General features: G+C 35.0%; 1 pseudogene; it reads right to left on the reverse strand.

Annotated features, from left to right (window-relative positions):
- Nucleotides 1-9,235, reverse strand: part of LOC118031067 (uncharacterized) — a 53,601-nt pseudogene extending 44,366 nt beyond the window's left edge.
- Nucleotides 9,236-9,979: the final 744 nt, after the last annotated feature.

The raw sequence follows: 9,979 nt of genomic DNA on the forward strand, positions 1-9,979 counted from the left end.
ACCCCAGGCCACTAGCTAGCAATCATACATCGACTTATAATCATTTGCAGGTCGAGAAAGTGAGAGAGAGGCGGAAGAATGTTGTTGGTCCATATTATTTCAGAAATGATATACTATGAATATTCCTGCCAGTATTAATATTTATTTTAAAAAATAAAAACAAGAAGAAGCAAACTAATGATGATAGAATTTATAAACTCTTTAATTAGGAGTTGTTGGTGAGTGGAAGAAACATGACAAGTAGAATGATTGCGTGGCTTGAAAATCCTTGTTTGTACGGATGAAATCCTACGCACAAGGCATTGATGAGGATTATTCATCTCCGTCAGGAATTAAGCACGCGCATCATCATCCCCTCCTCTCTTTCTCTACGGCCTTCTTGATATTACCTCTAACGTCTTCTCACGTAAGCATGAGCACAACGATCTTCTGCATTGCTTCCTGTGGTTATCTTAATACATTTATAAAAAACTGTAGAGTAATAAAATAAAGTTCTACTCTAAGGATAAACAGTTAATGATTTGTAATCATTTCAAAATGATTTATATTTTTTTTCCTTTATTTTTTAAAATCATACTTGATCTTTCTTATTATAACGGACCAGTTAGTCGTAATAAGTTTACTAAATATACATCCTAGTTTATATTGTTACACAACAAATGATATTATTTTCTTTTTTAAAGGTAAATATATAAAAATATGATGTGAACCTCTTAATCACGTAGTCTAATAACTTTTAATGTAGTAAATAATAACCTGTAAAGGTAAAAATCACGTTTGATAGAACCTTAATATAAAAATAACCATATACCTTAGATAAAAAAAATATTGCAAAAAGACTTAAACCTAGAGATAACTTTATATATAAAAACCCTAAGTATGCAAATGACATCACAAAGCTAATTAATCTTTGATAAATTAGTGTACAATATTTTTCTTTACAAAGAAAGGTTTTTTGCCACAAACAAGCAAAAAAAAAAAAAAAACTTGCTTTTATTCTCCAACTTAATGCTGAAAGTTCCAGCAAAAAAAACATAATATAGTCTCATTTAACTAACCCGAATAGACCCTTTTTAGGTTGCAAGCTAATGAGCCTAAACTAATAATTAACTAACATAAATCTAATAATAAAATAAACCCCTAAACAATGTATAATAGACCAGAACTAAACCCCTAAACAATGTCGAATGGGTCAAAATAAACCCAAATTAAAATTAATGCTTCTAAAATAAATTTATAAATAAATAAAGATAATAAAAACAAATTCTTCATGCCAAAATTCCTTCATGTAGCTTGAATCTTCAATATTCGCATATTCTTGGTAGATTTTCAGTCCCTAGTTCAAACACATCGTTCTCACTTGCTTGAGTGAATTACTAAGCCTATCATATATGGGTGGCAAGCTTGAAATGTCTAGTTTTCAAGCCAACTTGAATCGAAGACAAGTTTACATGTAACTCTAAGTATGTCCTAAATAGCAAAAAGATATAGTTTGGTAGATTTCACAAGATTTGTCAAAATAATATTTTCTCGAACTCTATTTGACTTGAAAAATTACTAAAATATAGTTTCATGTGTCTAGTATCTCTCTGTAAGATTTCAACTTGTTTTGATGTACAATTTGAGAGATATACTTGATTTTGTAAAACTAGTCAGTAAATATTTTAAAGCCAAATTCAGACCTGACTTGGTTTATATTATCCTTCCAATCTTTAAAAAGATTTGACCTCGAATCTGTATCATGGAAAACATCTTCTAAGGTTAACAAATCAGTACCAAGTGGAAGAATAACATCATCATCAAAACCAAAAAGAACTTTGTTAGCAAAGAAGGTCCCTTTGATATACAATCTCTCCTTTTCAACCACCTTCTCCTTTTTCAATTTTAGTTGCTCATCATATATTTGTTTAGGTTTCAAAGATAAAAAATTTATAGGTCTTCCATTCATCTCAAAAGAAATACCTATTTTTCACTCCATCATGTATAACTCTCATATTATACTGTCATAGTCGACCAAGCAACAAATGACTAGCTTGCATTGGTATAACATTACATAACACCTCATTATAGTATTTTTTAATAAAAAAAACAACTAAAACCTGTTTATTTACTTTCACTTCACCACCATCACTCAACCATTGTAATTTACAAGGTATAAAATGTTTGGTAATATGCAAGTTCAACTTTTTTTACCAATTCAATACTAGCTACATTAATGCAACTACCATAATCTATAATTAAACTACATACCTTATTATGAACATGGCATCTCGTGTGGAATATGTTCTCTCTTTGACTTTCTAAATCACCCTCCCTGACATGTGTTACAATGTCGCAGTCACAAAAATTAATTACCATAGCTTAAATAAACAAAATAGTAGAGAGCAAGTAAGGGGTCGATCCCATGAAAAAGGTTTAGTTCATATTTTTATGCTAGATAATATGCATTTGGGAGAAGTTTTGATGTTATCTAGGCAATACAAGGATAAAACAATCAAGCTAAATTAAATAAATTAGAAATTATCAAGAGAACAAACTTTGGTTTCAGGTAGACATCCACCTATAAAATCAAAACCAATCATTGAAACGACACGTCAATTTATATTCTAAATATTTATCTTTTCTTAACATTAGTTAGTTAACTGATTTGCCTTATTACTAACCCTAACCAACAAACAACCATAGTGTTCGCACTAGTAATTTAATTCAATGACAACCTTAAGAACTAGATAAGTTGATTAATTTAGACAACATAACTGTCCACAGTCAATGTTTGATTTAATCGAATATTTTTTCTAAGATTAATAACATAGATCTGCCACAATTATTAAACTCAGTTACTTCACAAGTTTGTATACCACAACTCAGGTTTTGATAGTAAAGTTAGCAATAAATTGGTTATAATAATAACTTAGAGTTCGCTTTAGCAATCAAACTAAACAATTATAAGAAATAAGAATAAGAAAACAAACATACTTATCATATAAGCTGAAAAGACAAGGTAATATAGATCTCACGGTTCTTGAAATTCAATGGTTTATGTGTCCTTGTAACCAAGAAAAAGAACTTAGCCTTGCATGTCTATAAAGAGACTAATCAAAAGAAAAGATGAATACATGATTTCGGGTATAGGAGGAAAGGGTGAGTTTTTCTTCTCTTTTTGCCCCCCTCCCCTTCACTTCTCTCTTTCTTTTTATTTGATAGGAAACCCTAATCCCTATTTCCTATAAAATAGTCATTTTCTAAGTAGACAATTTACATTTAAATAGTACAATAACTATTTTCCTAAAAAAAAGAAGAAATAATCTTGCATAAAATCTTCAAACTTTGACTTTGGACTTAGAGGAGTTAAATTTCCCAAAAAAAAAAAAAAAAACTTGGATATCAATTTGGATGTTTTGGAAATTAAATTGGAATTGCTTCTTCACAAAACCTATCTGTTGGCAGAATTAAGGTGTCATCTTAGAAACATCATATCTCTCTCATGTAAGCTCGTTTTCTACTGAAATTTGGTAGGTTAATAGGTCTTCAAGTCATAAATCCAACAAAATTAAGTTTGCATGAAATGGATATCTCTAGCTCAAGTTATTTAACTCGAAATGACTGAAGGTCAACCATAGAAAAATGTGATATTTGTCTTTAAAGGCTGTGATTTCCATGCTTTTTCTCTTTTTATTTTTCTTTTCATATATATATAAAGATATGGATGTTAGCTTTCTAACTCCACTAGAATCACTTCATTTCGACCTCTATAGCTCAAACTCTGCAAAAAATATCGACCGGAGGTCAAATCTGTCAATTTTCTTCAATTTACTTCCTTTTGAATCTCACATCCAAAAGTGCATTCAAAATACAAAAAAAAATATAAAGTTATTTTATATATAACACACAAGCAAAATATTAGTTAAATGTGGGTGAAACTATAGAATAATATGGTTGCATCAAATATTCCCACACTTAGCTCTTGCTCGTCCTCGAGAAAGGTGAGATAAAATCAAACTTAAATTAAATAAATAAAATAATTATAACTAATCTCTTAATCTACCATCAATGTTCAAAAGTATTTGCATTATAAACAAGAATATAATTAAGAAGGATTAAAAACATAAATGTTCATGAATTTATTTACATGTGAACTTCAAAACTCAGTTAATCGTTGGGATTTAAATGAAATCTATGCTATGCCAAAGTGATAGGTCCTCTCATTGATATACACTCCAACACTCATGTGTTTAGAGCTTATGTGTTTAAATTTCTCATATTCAATCAATAAATATGTTCTACCATAAGCTTGCTTTTTAATGTCGTCTCCATTACAAAAATATATACAAGCAATGCATGAATCAAAAGGTCTTATTTTTTTTGTTGTAATGAGGCTAAGGTGAGGTAAAAGAAAGGAAAAGAAAAGGCTTAAACCAAATGAAGTAGAGTATTCTAAAAAAAATAATTTTTGAAACAAGATATCCCATCAAAGCATATAAAATTTTCAACTTTAAGCACCAATACTTAACTTCTTTTGATTCCAAGCTCTATCAACAAAAAAATTTAAGAACACAATGGAACATTTTTCTTTTCTTTTTTTTTTCTTTCACCTTTTGCAACTTTGCCCATTCTTTTCATCAAGCATCACTTTTTTTTTTCATATAATTTCCAACCATAATCCCATGAAATATCAACAAGTATATGCTTTACTAATCCTTGGCCAAAGGAAAAGGAAAACATATAAAAATTTAACGCGTACACAAGGATAAAGTAAAGAAAAGATAAACAAGCTCAAAAGGGCTCACTAAGGATAATATGTTTTAGGTTGACTTTTTGACTCAAGTGGTTAAAATTTCTAATGCCTTTATCATCTTCATGTACACATGTAATATGAATGTAATCTCAACAAGATATGAAGTAAGTCCTAAAGATACATATCATTGAAAGAATGCACAATCAAGGAATAAAATGTTGAAGGCTCAAAAAGCTTATATTGGTACAACACTATAAAGTCAACATGATATATTTTCAAAGTCAATTCCTAAACTAATTAAACTTTAAAATTTGCATGCACACTCATTCATTCAATTTATATTTTCATACATCTCAACCAATTCTCATGAATAATACTCATATTCTTATAAACCAATGGGAGTTCAAAAGATAAAACTGAGACTTTTTTTTTGTAGAAATAACAAAGAAAACCAAAATTCTCATAATACCCCTACACTTTAACCACAACATTGTCCTTAATATTGGAATAAGAGAAAAGAAATATAGAAGAATGATAAAATTAAAGTAAAATACAAAAAAAAGAAGATAAGGGAAATAAAAAGCAAATTTGTTTTTTTTTTGTTTGGTTGCCTCCCAATAAGTGTTTTTGTTTTATGTGATTGGCTCGACATATCACATGCTCACGCCTCATAGATTAGTTCAGTTAACTTTATGGAAGCGGTGAGTTTTTCTGTCTAACTATCATAGAAAATTTCAATCGATGCCCATTGACCTTGAGAACTTTGTTTGTTTCTAAACTTGTAATTTCAACGAGAGAAAAAAATTTGTATCATTCGGTCATGAAGACTCTTGGTATTTTCTTTGTAAATCCTTGCATTCTCATATGCATCATTCTGTATCTCTTCCAACTCTTGCAATTGCAACTATCTTGCAATCCTAGCAGAATCATAATCCAAGTTGCATTGTTTAATGACCCAAGAAGCTTTGTGTTGAAGCTCCACTAGTATATAACATGCTTTCTCGTAAATCATCATATAAGGTGATTGATTAGTACTTAAAAGTGTATTTTTATCAAGGTTTTATATCATTATTTTGCACTTAAAGTATCAATAACTCCTTAACTAAAGCATGTTTTATAATAACATATCTAATAATATAAGATACCTTTAATTTATGATAAATGTTCATCTTAAATGTAGGTCTATCACATAAATAAAAAGATTGATTGATGAGTTTAAATACTGAAATTGAAAGGACAAAGAGAGGGCCAAACTTAGAAAAGAGATGCTGGTTTAGTTCAAACTAGAACATTATTTGGTAATTGGGTCATATTTGGAGCTGTAGAACTCAAATTTTTGTCTGCTTTATATGGATGGAAAGCTAAGACATAGGCCTAAGACTTTCATGTGGAGTTCAAGATTTAAAAAGACCGTTTTCAAGTCCAAATTATAGCAACAATGGAGAAGTCCGAATCTGTCCTACAACCCAAACATTGTTTAGTGTTCAGCTTTCTAGAACTTTTATGAGTAAAGTTGGTTAAAATTCGGAGGTTATCAATGATATTTTGTTCAGACAAGAAGGTAAGGATTGTCATCAAGTCAAGATGTGACTACCCACTCAATAATTAGTCATCGAATCAATAGTTAGAGTCAGATTTGTGTCCGAATTTTTACTGAAATTGTGTTGTGTTCTTCTTTGTAGATTTCGGTTCTTTAGTTTGTAAAACTTATTATTTCAGTTTGATTCAAGTTATTTCATGTTTATTAAAGTGTTCTTATATATAATCATGGTTAGCTAATCTCTTTCTTATAAGGATTCGTTATTCATCCTAGCTACACAAGGAAAGAAGGGCTGATGGTATTTAATGAAAGATTAGTTTTTTTATTATTTTCTTTAATGTTTGGGCTTAATTAAAACTTTGTTTTGAGCTAGGATCCAAGGCTTGTTTGGATCAGGTTATGGGCTTTCTAGTTTAGGGTTTTGGGCCAGTTTTGAGTGGACCTCATATAAGTCCACATAAGGGGTCCATTAGGGTTAACTTTTCAAGAACTATTTAAACTCATGTAGGCCAAAATTTCAGCAGCTTTGATGATTATTATTCTGAATTTTTCAGTTTTAACGTGTGAGAGTGATTCTTGCATTCTTCAGTTCTTGAACGAACTGAATCTGACTTATCGAAGATTAACTGGCTTCGTGGCGTCATTCTACTCATTCCAATAGTGTTGGTGCCTTGGGGCAGGTTTCTATTGTGCCGCACTCATATCAGACCTATTTCGGCTTTCCGGGATCAGATCTCAATCTTGATTGTGGGTTGCGTGACCACGTGATCACGAGGTTCGCATCACTAGCTTAATTTCTAGATCTAGCTCTCTGTGGATATGACCTCGATCTTACCGAGTTAATTGCTACATCGCACACTCGTGCACTTGTGAGTTAAAATAAGCCGATCATAAAAAGCGATCAAGCAGTGAGTAGCGATTCCACTTCTACTCCAAGGCAAACATCATCCGAAAACTCTCGTAAAAATTTGAGGGCGATCCAACGGTCGGATCAAATGTTATGATTAAGTCAAACCGGTACTCTGGTCTGGTCTAACGCGACTAGACCTCCTCTTCACTGAGTAGCATTTCCACTTCTACTCCAAGGCAAACAACGCCGGGAAACTCCTAAAAATTTGAGAGCGATCCAACGGTCGGATCAAAAGTTATGGCCCTATCAAAGCGGACGCTGGTTTGGCCTGACACGAGCAGACCTCCGCGTTACCCAGTAGCGATTCCACATTTTCTTAAAGGAAAACGGCGTCCGAAAACTTTCGTAAAGAATTGAGCGTGATCCAATGGTCAGACCAAAAGTTATGGCCGCGTCAAACCGGTACTCTGGTCGGGTATGGCGTGACTAGACCTTAGTGTCATGGAGTAGCGATTCCACTTGTACTCTAAGGCAAATGGCATCCAAAAAGTCTCATAAAAATTTGAGGGCGATCCAACGGTCGAATCCAAAGTTATGTTCCTTTCAAAGCGGTACAATGGTCTGGTCTGGCGCAACCAGACCTTCGCTACACCGAGTACCGATTCCACATCTGCTCCAAGGCAAACTGCGTCCGGAAACTCTCGCAAAAATTTAAGGGCGATCAAAAGTTATGGTCGTGTCCAACCGGTACTCTGGTCTAGTCTGGCGCGACTAGAGCTCTACTTCACGGAGTAGCGTTTGCACATTTACTCCAGGGCAAACGATGTAAGTAAACTTTACTAAAAATTTGACGGCAATCCAACGATCGTATCAAAACTTATGGCCCTTTTGAAGAGGTACGCTGGACTAATCTGGCGTGAGCAGACCTCTGCATCACCGAGTAGCCTTTCCAAATCTACTCCAAGGAAAACAGCGTCAGGAAACTTTACCAAAATTTTAAGGGCGATCCAACGGTCGGATGAAAAGTTATGGCTCATTCAAAGCAGCAAGTTGGTGTGGTCTAATGCGAGCAGACCTTCGCGCCACCGAGTAGTGATTCCATATCTACTCCAAGGAAAACGACGTCCGGAGAATCTTGTAAAAAATTAAAGGCGATCCAATGGTCGGATCAAATGTTATGATCGTGTCAAACCAGTACTCTGGTCTGGTCTGGCACCACTAGACCTCTACTTCACCGAGTAGGGATTCCACTTCTACTCCAATGCAAACATTGTCAAGAAACTGCCTAAAAATTTGAGGGCGATCCAAATATCGGATCACAAGTTATGGCATTCTCGAAGCGGTACACTGGTTTGGTCTGGCGCGATCAGAACTCCAGGTCATCGAGTAGCGATTCCATATTTGCTTAAAAGGCAAATGGCGTCCGGAAACTCATAAAAATTTGAGGGCCATCCAATGGTAGCATCAAAAGTTTTGACCGTTTCAAACCAGTACTCTGGTCTGGTCTGGGCAACGAGACCTCCGCTTCATCGAGTAGCATTTCCACTTCTACTCCAAGGCAAACGGCGTCAGGAAACTCCTAAAAATTTTAGGGCGATCCAATGGTCAGATCAAAAGTTATGACCCTATCGAAACGGTACGCTGGTCTGGCCTGACGCGAGTGGACCTCCGCATCACCCAGTAACGATTCCACATCTGCTCAAAGGCAAACAGTGTACGGAAACTCTCGTAAAAAATTAAACTCGATCCAACGGTCAAATCAAAAGTTATGGCCGTGTCAAACCAGTACTCTGGTCTGGTCTGGCGGGACCACACCTCTATTTCACCGAGTAGCGATTCCACATCTACTCCAAGTCAACTCTCATATGAATTTGAGGGCGATCCAAAGGTTAGATCAAAAGTTATGGCCCTCTCGAACCGGTACTCTGGACTGGTTTCACCGAGTAGCAATACCACATCTACTCCAAGTCAAGAGGCATCTGAAAACTCATACAAATTTGAGGGCGATCAAATGATCGTATCAAAAGTTATGGCTTTGTCAAACCGATACTCTGGCCTGGTCTAGTCTAGCGCGACGAGGCTTCCGCTTCACCGAGTACCAATTCCACATCTACTCTAAGGCAACCGGCATATGGAAACTCTCGTCAACATTTGACGGTGATCCAACGGTCGGATCAAAAGTTATGTCCCTCTTGAAGCAGTTCGCTGGTCTAGTCTGGCGCGAGCAGACCTCCGTGTCACCGAATAGCTTTTCCACATCTACTATAAGGCAAATGGAGTTAGAAAACTCTACTGAAAATTTGAGTGCGATTCAATGGTCGAATAAAAAGTTATGGCCATGTCGAACCGGTACTCTAGTCTGGTCTGACGCGACTAGACCTCTGCTTCACTGACTAGCGATTCCATTTCTACTCAAGGGAAAACGGCGTCTGGAAACTCCTAAAAATTTGAGGGCGATCCAACGGTCGAATAAAAAATTATGGCCCTTTTGAAGTAGTACACTGGTCTTGTTTGCGCAAGCAGAACTCCGCAACACTGAGTAGTGTTTCAACATCTACTCCAAGACAAACGTCATCCGGAAACTCTAGTAATGATTTGACGGCGATCCAACGGTTGGATCAAAAGTTATGGCCCTCTCGAAGTGGTACGCTGGTCTAGTCTAGTGCAAGCAGACCTCCGCGTCACCGTGTAGCGATTCCATTTCTACTCCAAGTCCAGCGGGATCCGAAAACTATCGTATGAATTTGAGGGCGATCCAATGGTTGAATCAAAAGTTATTGCCATCTCGAAGCGGTTCGTTGGTCTAGTCTAGCACCAGCACACCTTTGCATCACCAAGTAGTGATTCCACATCT

The sequence above is a fragment of the Populus alba genome, chromosome 3, assembly GCF_005239225.2.
Source record: "Populus alba chromosome 3, ASM523922v2, whole genome shotgun sequence".
In the NCBI taxonomy this organism is placed as follows: Eukaryota; Viridiplantae; Streptophyta; class Magnoliopsida; order Malpighiales; family Salicaceae; genus Populus; species Populus alba.